Below are 13,435 nucleotides of genomic sequence, written 5' to 3'. Positions count from 1 at the left end.
TTAATCTGCTACAGATCGAGGGGCCGTTGTCTCTTGATCAATTTTTCACCTTCAATGGGGTTATTATGGGAGGCATGGGAATGAACAAAAAATGGCAATTGGCTAGTGGCTCTGCCAAGGTTAATGAACTCGAAAAAAGGCAGTCTACGTGTAAGTCGTTGGCTTCAGATTAGGAACACCAAAGGTGCTTGGACTATAATAAGGAAGGAATTTATAGCACCAATGAATCGCCAAGGAGGATCGTTGTTCACAATGGCTATATAAAGCATGGATTTGATTCAAAAAATCGTCCATGACTGATTTTTAGGGGCAATTGGTCACTCTTTATTTTTCTATGTCTCTATAGCAAGATCTATCCTTGTAGGCAATGCCTCTGCTGCGAGCCATGAGATTAGTTTCACAACTTCTATGGATTCCATTGCGATTGCAGCCAACAATGCATTTCAACAAGCGAATTCGGTCTTAGATTCCATTCTCCTAATGGAAAATCATTTTTGTTGACCATTGTTGATCTTTTGTGCAACGAAATGATCATGTGGAACACTAGTGTCCAACAATGTAACATTTATCGCCAGTAGAGATAGAAATTTGGATGTGTTGTTTGAAAGCATGGTTGTTTATGTATGCTTTGGTAAACCATAATTTTTATGGTGAAAGTATATTGGAATTAAAATTGGTGCACATATTAAGATCAATTATCTCAATATGAAGTTATTTGTTAGAATGGGCTACTCTAATAAATGATAAAGAAGTCTGGAGATCCAAGACCACTATCAATAATGAGGATGAATAGGTTCTTTGGAATTTTGTTCAAAGATAGCAAGTGACAGAGGTTGTTGCAAAGACACTGCTTTTGGAAGCATTATGTAAGCAAAGTGTACTGGTTGTAGGATATGTTGAATAAGGATGGACAATAAAGCTAAAATTGTGTGTGTAGAATAATAACAGATTCATTACCATATTGTTATGTGAGTTACACTTATTTTAGCAACCTTATGTGTTATGTTTTAAATTGAACTAGTGGTCTTAGATAGTGTGTATTGTACTTGAGTAACTGGTGAGCTTGATGAGGCATGTATACCCCCATATAATTTTTGGTAATTTTAAAACCACTTTGTAAGTGCAGGTTTGTGGTAAGCCAGAAACCACTTTGTAATGCAAATTTGTGATAAGCTAGAAATCACTTGTGAGAGTGGAGTGGTCAGGGATTCATGGTTGAGGGTCAACTGACAAAACCTTGAACATGGTTGAAGGTCAACTGACAAAACCTTGAGCATCGTTGAGGGTTAGCGGACAAAACCCTGAGCATGGTTTAGGGTAAGCCGTTAAAACCCAGAGCAGAGTGTAGTTACAGGTAATCCAAGAAAACTCGGGTTGATAATGATGAAAGGGGACTTGCAGGTATAACTATAGTTATGCAGATAAAATGGTTGACTGAACCATGTATACAAAGGACATCTAGTAGTTTGGCGGTTGTAGCAGTTGATATTTTGGTGGATGGTTGTTCCTTTATATGGACGCTACATATTTTTTTGATCATGTTAAACACCACCTTGACTTCGTTGATTGAGATCCACACAAGTAGTCATTAATGAGGAGTCTTAGAAAATATAATTCCTACTTGTAGGTGTGATGCTTTCTAGGTAAAAAAGATTATTCCTATTCTTTAGGAGTTGTTTAGATCTAGATGTTTCTTAAATTGGTGTGTGGTTGAGAAATTCTCTCCACCCAAATAACTATTTTTTTGAAGATGATTTGACTATATTGAAAAAACACATTATTTCATAATAATGAGTGTGATGGGTAAATTTAAGTCAGACTTCGGTATAGGTTTATGTCCAAGCAGCTGAATTCTGTAGAGATCTGTGATCAAGCGGGGCGTCTCTGACAGTTCATACCACTTCCAGATGCGGCGACTCAAGTCTTCAAATAGTTGTGAAGTAAGAATTTAAATTTAAAACTTCCCGCGATGCATAATTGAAATCTCATTTATTATTATGAATCGCAGAAACATTTGAAGATACATTCACATCAGAGAGTCAACAGAATTAAAGACTGCAAAAATTTAAAGACACATTTACAGAATTTAGGAAAAATTTCAACAGCAGTCCTGTATTCTTTATTTTATTCTTATCAGTTACAATAGTTAAGGCCTTTATTTGTAGTGAGAGATACAGCAGTGAGCTTGGAGGACCACCATGTGCACCTGTACGAACCCTCAGGAACAAGGAGAAATTAAATTATACGCAGATTCACCGCTACGAACCCTCGGGAACAAGGAGAAATTAAATTATACGCAGATTCATTAAAAGCCCTCATCTGGAAGTAAACATCGGTAAGTCTATCTGGATCCACTCTCTTTATGCCTGCAGATGCCTTTTCTTTTTTCCTTTTCATATATGTGAGCTATCTCTTTGTGTTTGTTCATTTTTGTGGTTCCCCAAGCTGATTTCTGAATATTATATCAAAGAACATATGAATTTAACTCCTATTTTGTTCGATAATCAAGGTACTTTCTGAAAATTAGAAATTCCTTTTGGGCAAATGCTAGAAACCTGCTCAATTTTTTTATCAGATCAATTAGTTGTGTTGAGTATTTAAAAGTTTCATATTCATCTTTTCTATTCTAAAATCAGGGACGCAGAGTCCTTTTATTAGCTCTTGAAGATTTAAGAATTTTGTTCTCTTTTCCGCATCGTCGACGAAATTAGACCGTTCTATTGCGCCTGAGGAATCCTTTTAATTAGATTTGCCTTTGTTTTGTGAAGTTTTCATTTAATTTAATTTTCACGCCATAGTATTTCCGACAACCCCGCCTGGTATTCTGGCATCGTTTTTAGCAGGTCTGCCTTCTTTGCATGGTTTTTCAGTGTTTTCTCAAGCGTTCCAACTGTTTGTGGTTTTAGTTTATTTGTAACTCGGCCACAAGCCACTGTGTCGGGGTTTTATTTTTGCGTGGCCTGCGCAACGGATGAAACTTCAAACCACTTTGCTCCGTAGCTCTCGACCTTCGCTCTCCACTGTCCAGACTAGACACTGTCCACTAGGTTATCCTGATGAGCGCCATCTTTCTAACAACCAAATACCTCTGGTTTGCGCCAACGACCCCACGGCATGGCCTTGGAAGTTGTCTTGGGCACCATACCTTGGCCCTCAGTGCACTTTCTGTAATCCGTACGGGCATCGGGACCATCGCATCATTCCTGCCCTCGTTACACGAGATTCCTCTGACATACCCTTTATTTCCGGCAAAACCGCCCTGAAACAAAGGTCGTTCCCTCTGCTTACAAGTTACGACTATACAAACTGTCAAATGGACCTCAACTTACCATGTCATTCAACAAATTATTGACGCGGGATCGCCATGTCATGTAGTTGGTAATTAGCAGTTTGAATAACTAATATTAATTGTAAAGGAATATTGAAACAAGAGAATACACAAGCATTTAAATAAAGCAAAGATTTACATGGTAAAATTCTGATGGTGTATAAAAGAAATATTCCCAACTAATATATTGGTATTTTTATTGATAAACAAATTTGACTATAAATAAAATTATAACTTATTTATTTTGTTGAGATTATTAATTTATATTTAATTAAAATTAGATTTTTTTTCCAAATGATAAATTTATATTTAATTTAATAACACTATTAATACTATATAAATTATTATTATACAAACTACCAAAATTTTATGTAAAATAAATTTTAATTTTTTTATTATTATTATAATCATACCAACAACATCATCAAAACTACCTCATCAATTACTAGATCATTAAAATGCCACATTTTGATGTGCCTAATTAACTTGCTGCTACATATGAATATCAATTTGGAAGAACTCGATTCCAGAAAAGGGTAACTTTGACATGCAAAGATAGTAGTGTATATTTTTATCTTATCACACTTCATTTCTGGAAAGTAATTTCGAGAAAAGATAAACTTGATATACTAATTTCTCTTTAAATAGTTGTACATGTTTTTGTTCTCTGCATTAGGACTATTGATTCTTATAAATTTCATTATTAAGTGCTTTTCGTTCTCTTATCTCAATTTTCGTGATTCCCTTTAATCCTTGTCTTTGTTTGCGTAACTTTTAAAAGTATATTTTGGTCATGTGGATATATATATATTTTTTTAATAATGTGTAATTATAACTTTTATATAATTTTTATTTTTATAAATAGCCGATGTATTAAAAAGTTTCATTATTAAGTGCTTTTCGTTCTCTTATCTCAATTTTCGTGATTCCCTTTAATCCTTGTCTTTGTTTGCGTAACTTTTAAAAGTATATTTTGGTCATGTGGATATATATATATTTTTTAATAATGTGTAATTATAACTTTTATATAATTTTTATTTTTATAAATAGCCGATGTATTAAAAAGTGAGTGAGTGTTGAATATTATTTAGAAAGTAAAGATTGCATTTTTGGATGTATTGAAAATAAATAAATGGGTTAGCAAAAATAGTAAATTTCATTGAGGTATTTTTTTTTGTAAAGTTTTATTATATCTCTAAAATATTGATATTCCATTTAATATATGGTGGATTTTGATATTGTTTGTTTTTGTTGATTAATTGTTATATGGTGTTTTTATTTGAGGAGTTGTGATGGTAGCGATTTATTATTCAAAGTTTTTTTGGTTAACCTTTAACACTTCATAAGATTTTTTCATTTGTTTTAAGATTTGAGTTTATTGATATTATTCTATATTTCATTTATATTTTTTAGTGATCTTGTTAAAATATAGTTGTTCAATTTTTTTTCATTAAGTTTTTATTCAAAAAGAATCATTCTTTCTAGAGCATTTATTATTGAAAACGTTATGCCTTTTGAGCATTTGTGTTTGATCTTTCTAGTTCCATATTATTATGATGACAACACTTATCATTGAAAACATTTTGCCTTTTAGAGCATTTGTGTTTGATCTTTCTAGCTCCATATTATTATGATGGCAATGTTTGCTTCGTTGTCTACGTGCATTTTTGGAGTACTTGATGAATTTTTTATTCTTTTGGTTGGAAGGTGGGTCAATGCTCTTTTATTCCTTCATGCACATTCATTGGTCTTTGTGACTACAACATTGATAGATCACCTTCAATGCCTACAAGATTATTGGGTTGCTTAAAGCATTTTTCATGTTCATCAATAGTTTTTTGCCTTCTAGGGCTTCTATCTTTAATCTTTTCAACTTCAACATTTTCAGTACCTTTGACAATTATGATGTCAGCCTCCTTTGCTTCATTTGGATGAGTGTCTTAAATTAATATTGTCTTGAATATTGCTTCGTTCGATTGGAGTATTCTAGTAGATCTTCAACACTTGCCTACAACATCGTTGAATCCTTTTATCTTCAACATTGTGATCTTCCATGTTAATTTTTGGGGACCATTCTTTGACAACTTTGTTATTGTTTCTAGGAATCCAATTCAACATCAATGCATTGCACACCAAGCCCTTGACATGACATCCTTTTACATTTTGGGTCCATGTTTTTTTTTTTCTCGATAACACTGATCTATTTATATTACAAAAAGTCAAAAATATTACAAAAATTACATCTGGGCCAAAGCCCTGTACCTTCAGAGAAGATATCAGTCATTGCTACCTTGCATAGAAGAGCGACACGTAGCATACAGTAATCGACACGGTGGATTCATTACATGACACGGTGAGTACCGAAACTGACACGATGGATGCATTACTGGACAAGGTGAACACAAATCGACACGCTGCGTATGGAAAACGACATGGTGAACATGTTGAACGACGCGTGGGCTGAGACTATGAACCGAAATTACAGACATAAACTCCATAATAGATGTACAAAATCATGAAAATGAAAAGGTCAGAGAAATTCATTCCTTGCTGCCCAGACTTGGCGACTGCTGAGTTAATCGTCATCCGTGGTGTGAGGTTCATCAGATGCTGGACCCTTGAGCTTTTCCGCTGCTTCCTTACCCTGGCACGAGCTCCTTTGAGCAGGTTCCTTACCCTGGCACGAGCTTCTCTGAACAGGTTCGCTGGGGCCAGCTTCATCCGTCTGAACCGGACGCGTGAAGTCTACAGTGGGAGTCTCCATGTCGACCCGCGGGACAGTCACCGTATCCAAGCGCCCACGAGCACTGCTACAATGCTCCACAGTAACCGACACTATCAGAGTGTTATTAGCAAAAGCACAGGGAATTCTATATCGAATGGCCGGATGTTCCGAGTGACCACACTCCGGAATGCCCCAATTGCCTCTAGCATTGCGGCCTGGAGGCCTGTTTTGCTCAGAGGTAAATTCAACTGAGGACGTAGGAGAAATCTCAGGCCTCTGAGAGGCAGAATGCCCTCTAGCCATTCCTCTGCGACTGCTCATCCTGAGCCTCTCCCTTGGCATTTGGCGATGGCTTCCCTCACCTATAATTCCTCCAGAAACCTTGTTCCAAGCAATAACCCACTCAAACGGCCTGGAATGCGGCAGAGAGGTCAGGGAGGCAACCTTAATAGCTCCCATGCTCCTCGGATGTTGCAGCGCATTGAATGGCGCCAGCAACCTCCTGTACATTCCCCGTCGTTCCCCTACTCCAGACTAGACAGCCTAACTACATTCCTCTCCACGCAAAACATTGCGAATTTGCTGATTGCATCGCCTTCCGGCGAATTTAAGGAGCCTGCTCCTTGGCTTGGCGTGGCTTGTCCGGGCTGACAGAGGCCCATGTGACAAGCCACATGCCTCATAACTGTTCTAACTCGCGGCATGGACAGTGATGTCACCCGCATCCGGGAATTTTGGGTCCATGTTAGGTTTCAAGGATGTTATCATTAAGGGGGCATGGAGGGGGGAGATAGGGGTAATTCTTTTATCCTTTTTGTTTTGCAGCTTTGTTAATCATTTGTATTGATGTTCCTGGTGAGGGAGCAATGCCAAGACACCTTGTGGAAGTTTGGAAAATCTCCCCACTTTAGGCCTTGAGTTGGCTCTTGGGCCAAAAGGGGTAACTCTCAAACTGCCACAATGATAGTTGCTCCTTGTCACCTTAAAACAACTCTTTTAAACACCCTTAAATGCTAGATTAGAAAATTTATAAATGAATAAAATGTTGGAGAAATAATGTATACCAAAGATGATAATTAACTCCAACAATATCTTTAGACCAAGGTATCTTCCTTGGACACCTTTATCTCACAATGTAGATATATAAAGAGTATTGATGGAACATGCAAAAGAAATACTTCAAATGCCATTGAAAATAACATAGTATCCCTTGGAATTGAGGAACAATATCAAGAAGGCTATTGAGGATGGCAATGTTTAACATTCTTGATAAGAAAGAAAATGTGTTGATAAGAAATAATATGTACTAGATAAATCGATATGAAATCAATTGCATTAATGAAAACATCTTAACATTTTCACTCAGATCCAATAGCTCAACAAAATCTATCAATCCCTGCAAAAGCTTTAATTCTAAGAAATAAAATCTTTATAAAAAACAAGCAACAATGAATGCTATACCTATTACAAAGCTTTTAAAACAGATCAACCAACACAAACACAAGAAATAATAGATACTCAAAACAATCGTTAAAAAATAATGATAACGAATCTACGCTATATTTATTTATGACTGTAACAAAATAATACACTAATTTATAATTGCTTAGGATGTAAGAAATTTTGATTAAAAAAAAAAAGTTTTTTCCATTCATTAAGCAAAAGACAAAATCTACAAAGCCTGTGGTGAATCCAATGACTAATTCATCGATCTGATATTTAAAAAAATATACAACCTAAGCACTCAGCGTCTCCAATGCACAGTGAAATCCAACCCTTTTCTTATAATCCTTCCAACTATAGAACCATTATGATCAATCCTTTGTTTGCAAAGCTTTTCAGCGGCATGATAGAAAATAGAATCAGTAAGTGGGCAGAAGTAAAAGAAAAGAGGGAAAAAGGGCAAGCGGGTTTTAGGTCGAAGCATTCTAGTAGATGATGATATCACACTAAGACACATTATTGAAAAGGTTTGGGGGGACAAAGAATAAGTATTTTGTTGCTTTGTTGACTTCAAAAAGGCATTTGACATGGTCCCTAGAGATAAGTTGTGGTGTAGAATGGAAGAAATTGAAATTCCTTTGCAATATAGAGTTGTTGTCCATAGGCTTTATGAAGAGGTGAAAGTCAAAATTAGAACTTCAACAGGCATTTCAAAAAGTTTTAGAAGTGACATTGGAGTCAAGCAAGGTTGCCCTTTATCCCCTACCCTTTTTGGTTTATATATTGACAAATTGGAAGAGTGGCTAAATCTGCAAGGTGGGGATGGTGTTCGGTTGGGGGAGTTTGTGATAAAGCTTCTTTTATATGTTGATGATCTTGTATTGATTGCTAAATCAGCCCATGGATTGCAGATGCACCTATATGCCCTTGAACATTTTTGTAAAATAGTGGGGATGCAAGTCAATACTAGTAGGACCAAAATAACGATTTTCTCTAATAAAAGGAAGCAAAGCGAGCATACATTCTTCTTTGAAGGCAACATTCTTGAAGAAGTAAATGAATACAAGTACCTCGGGATCGATTTCAACAACAAGCTTAATTGGGAGGACTGCAAAAAGAAGAGAATTTTAGGAGGGTGGAAAGCATTATATGCACTTCAAAACAGATGTAGAGAGGCAGAGTTATGGGATTGGAAAACGATTAAAGTGCTTTTTGGACTCCTAGTTTGTCCAGTGATATTATATGGGTGTGAACTATGGACTAGCAACATCCCTGTTTCAAAATGGAAACAAATTGAGAAAATCCAAAAGTGCTTGATCATGAATAAGTTCAAAATAAAAAGTTTGGTTACTTATGAGATAATGTTCAATGAAACAGGACCAGCTCCCATCGAAGCAATTGCTATGTTGCATCTTCTAAGGTATCTAAAAAGAATTGAGCAAGTGGGAGTACGTAGATGACCGAAATTTATCTTCAATGAAGCCATGAGTGAAAGAAAGAAATCATGGATGAGACAAAACAACAAATGGATGCAAAAATGGAATATTTACTTCAATGCATGTCCCACAAATAGCAAGGAGTTGAAGAATTTTGTTATCGAGAAATTCCGTAAGCGTATCACTTGTGATCTCCAACAAAAAGAGTACATTGGAGCTAGCATTCCATGGAAAGAAAAGATTCTTATTGCTCAATTAAGAACTAACTCATATCAACTTCGGTGTGAAATAGGATGGTGGAAGAGACCTAAAGAAGCTTGGAAAGAACGGGTGTGTATTTTTTGCACTTCTAGGGCAATGGAATCGGAAAAGCATTTCATTTTGGAATGTGATGCTTTAAGAGACACCAGGGACAATTATGGCAGTATGTTAGTTTTCCTTGGCATCAGTGAGGGGACTGTTAGAAGGTTGGGTCAACTCATCATCAATTTGAGTAAGAAAATGATTGAATTGCAAAAAGAAAAAAACAGGGAGGCTGGTAGTCCCATAGATTTTTTTAGTCTCGTGAACGTTAAAATACCATTCATTCATATATTAATTCCTATATTTTATCTTTGTTGAATGTTAACTACATGTCTAATTTTTTTTAACTTTTTTTCTTAAATAAGGTTTACCATTGAAATATTTTGAAATAGTTTGATGCTTTTAATCTCTTCATAGAATAAAAATTAGCGCTCCATGGGAGTTTATTTAAGCGTGGTCTAAAAAAACCGATAAATATGACAACAACTAATGGAAATTATGGCAAGATTATGACAAAATTTGGCAAATTTGAAAATTTGAGTTATAGTTGTTAAACTTTAGGATTTTGGGTGCCTCAAGTGTTCTTGATGGTGTTGAATCCATTTCCAACATCAAAAAAACGATTTGAACACTTCAGCATTATGATTTTTTGGAATTTTTTTGCCTAATTTCGTCAAGAAATTTGTCGTCCAGGCGAATTTGTGGCATTGTGTTAACGGTGTTGGACCCGCCAACATGTCACGGGATCTCCCCGGTAAAAACTCCCTACTAGACCTTAGACCGTTTGGTGTAGGAGTCCTAGCAGTGGGTTGTACAGTATCGCCTTGACCGCGGTTGCGCGCAGAGGTAAGTAAGATGTCCTTGTTGGTAGCAAGGGTGTGACATGCGCAGCAAGCCAAGGAAGGTGCATGAATGGTTCTAACACACGAAAAGTGGAATGAGTGCGCCCCTTGGAAACTTGTGTAAACACGTAGCTTGGAAGGGAACACACGAGCAAAAATGCATCACAAACTGGAAGGCAGGCGAACCAACAATCCAAAGTGATGGTTAAACCAACAAGGACATCTTACTTACCTTTGCACACAACCGCGGTCAAGGCGATACCTTACGACCCACTGCTGGGACTCCTACACCAAACGGTCCGAGGTCTAGTTGGGACTTCTTACCGGGGAGATCCCCTGACATGTTGGTGGGTCCAGCACCGTCAACATTTATGGTGCTAGAAGGAATGTCAAGGGTAAGTGGGTGAACAGTCACAAAGGGAAATGTCAAGGGTCACCCCACCCTTTGCTATTTATAGAACCTCATAACACATTGTATAGGCTTTTGGGCAGCCAAGCTTCCGATAGGAGTATCTTAGAGAAAGCTCGGAAAGTATTGTAACGAGTTTTGGCTTTTCCATAATGCAAAGCTAGTACATCTCTTTGGAGGAGCAGGCGACAATGACTGTAGCATTCCATTATTGGGACTAATGGTTGGTCATGGTTGTATTGTATGACTGAAACTTTCACTTCTTAATATAACAGAGCCAACACGTTTCATGCATATGTTGTTATTGTATTTTAGTTATCTTGGTTACTCGAATGATATATGTATCTGTTTGCTTACACATGTATGTATAGACTCTTTTTGTATATGTATGTATAAATCTTATTGAGATGTGATGTTGGTTTAACCATCACTTTGAATTGTTGGTTCGCTTGCCTTTCAGTTCGTGATGCAACTTTGCTCGTGTGTTCCTTTCCAAGCTGCGTCTTTATACAAGTTTCCAAAGGGCACACTCATTCCACCTTCCGTGTGTTAGAACCATTCATGCACCTTCCTTGGCTTGCTGCGCATGTCACACCCTTGCTACCAACAAGGACATCTTACTTACCTCTGCACACAACCGCGGTCAAGGCCATACCGTACGACTCACTGTTGGAACTCCTACAGCAAATGATCTAAGGTCTAGTTGGGACTTCTTACTAGGGAGATCCCCGATATGTTGGCGGGTCCAGCACCGTCAACACATTAGTAGACAACACCGTTTATTTATACAATTATAATTTATAATTTTCTCACCACCATGCATATAAACATAAATATCAAATTCGTTTGGCCCTCATCTGACAGGTCGATTGGGTTGCAGGAATTGGTCTCTATCAGTCATTAGATCCCACAGAGTATTGGGATATTGAGTTAGTTGAATTTGTCCCCAACCAGAGGAACCAAAATTATCTAATGAATTATTTTATTAATGTCAGTCTAACCAGATTGCTTTTTTGCCTTGGAAATCATGAAAATTCTGAGAATATTTTGATAAATTTTGGTAGGGATTTTTGTAAATCCAGGGTACAGTTGTTAAACTTCAAGACTTTGGGTGCCCCAAAAATTTTTGATGATGCTGAATCCATTTCCACCTTCAAAAACACAATTTAAACCCTCCTTCGGTAAGATTTGCTGAATTTTTCTTGCCCAGATTCCGGGCGTAGGCTTGTCCTTTGTTAATGGCTTAATGGTTTAAATTATCAAGCCCGTTCCCTCCACGGTCCGTTAAAGACGTTGAGTTGATAAGCTACTTCAATTTCTATTTATTGCGTAATTATTAACCCTTCTCCACCATCCCTATCATTCTTCTTGTCACAGTTGTCATCAAGCATTCCAAAGATTTGCCAGTTCGTCCCATATTATTAATATCAAAATAACGCTCTCCTTTAATTTTCTGTAATTTCAAGCGCTCTGCTTTATCCATTGTAGTAGACGGGTTTAGAATCCTAGAACCACTAGTTTTACTGGTAACGTTGCATGTTCTGGAGATAATAGTTTTACTGGTAAAGTTCCTTTGTATATCATATACATCCCCTCACAGAGGCACCGAGGATTTCTAAGATGGTTGAAATTCCTAAGTAGTCCACCCATCTGCGGTTGGATTTGAGTCAGAGACCGTTTTTGTAAAGGCGTTTTCTTGGTAGCAACAATGTGGGAATTGTGAATCCATTTTAACTGAATACGGCAAAACCATTTGAATATATATTGAGACCGAAAGCCACGAGCAATTTTTCTTTTCCTGTTGGTTTCTATAACAATTTCGGTCGCCCAGCTTTAGCACTGCATCGATCCCTCCTAGCACATGTATCCAATCCTGATAAAGTGTGCAATCTATTGTGACCCTTGGTTCTACTATTTGTCATCAATATCAGATTTGGAACTGCACGCCAAATAACTTTGATGCTAGCTCCGATGTGATCTCGACCGGACACGTGGTTCCGATCAACGGACTTATTTCCCTTCGCGTCTGAAACAGTTTACAAAGAACCTGATTTTTTTTTTAAAACTTTGGCTTTGACGAAATTTATTCCTCACACCCATATACATTATAATAAAACTAGGGTTAAACATTACATGAGATAGCCTTTTAAATGACTTGATAAAGTTGTTATGGACTTTAGGGTTTATAACTTTATAGTATAGGAAAAAGTATAAAATCTTGGAGAAAACAATTTGGTATATGGTTTGGGAAAAGTTTTAGATTTTGAAACGTTTATTAAATAACGATATATCAAGGTAAGGCTGGGTGGCTGGCAATGTATTCGAAAAAGGATCTATGGAAATGGTTAACTTGGGGTAACAATTAGGATCTCAAAAGGCTAGAATGCCATTTAATAAATAGGGCGGGAAAACAATTATGTGACTGGTCATAATGACGGCTATAAAATTTGTAGTGATGAGGTTTATGAATAAAGAGAGGTTTTAATGTAGCGAAGAAAAAGTCAAGATCAGGTAAATTTTGTGGGAAATGGAAAAAAATTTAGCAGTCATTTTGAACTACAATATGTTCTATCTCACGTTGATGAGGGTGGATGTTAGGATATAAGGCATTGTGGGTTGTGAGTGTTCCATCACCTCATTGTTTTTAATCTCTATTTAAAGATTATGGAGGACTTGCCAATGGCATTGATGTGTTGCTGTATGATTGAGAGTATTGTATTGGATGTAAGTCTTGTTGAGCAGCAATAAATCTTTCCTGTTGCCCGATGGATGTTTCTGTCTTTGAGGGTTTACCATGTAAACCTTGATGTCTTGGTCTTTGATCTGTGTGGCACATTTCTCTTGGTGTTTGTTCATGTGATTGCTAACCTATGTTTCCCAATAGTCAATTCAGAGTGTCTTTAAAAAAACTGCAATATTAGGTTGCAAAGACCAAAGATGACAGTAGCC

The sequence above is a fragment of the Pinus tabuliformis genome, chromosome 3_2, assembly GCF_031772625.1.
Source record: "Pinus tabuliformis cultivar Carrire ecotype Pingquan chromosome 3_2, CPIR1, whole genome shotgun sequence".
Classification (NCBI taxonomy): Eukaryota; Viridiplantae; Streptophyta; class Pinopsida; order Pinales; family Pinaceae; genus Pinus; species Pinus tabuliformis.
The sequence above is the reverse complement of the archived record's forward strand: the minus strand, read 5'-3'. Positions refer to the sequence as shown.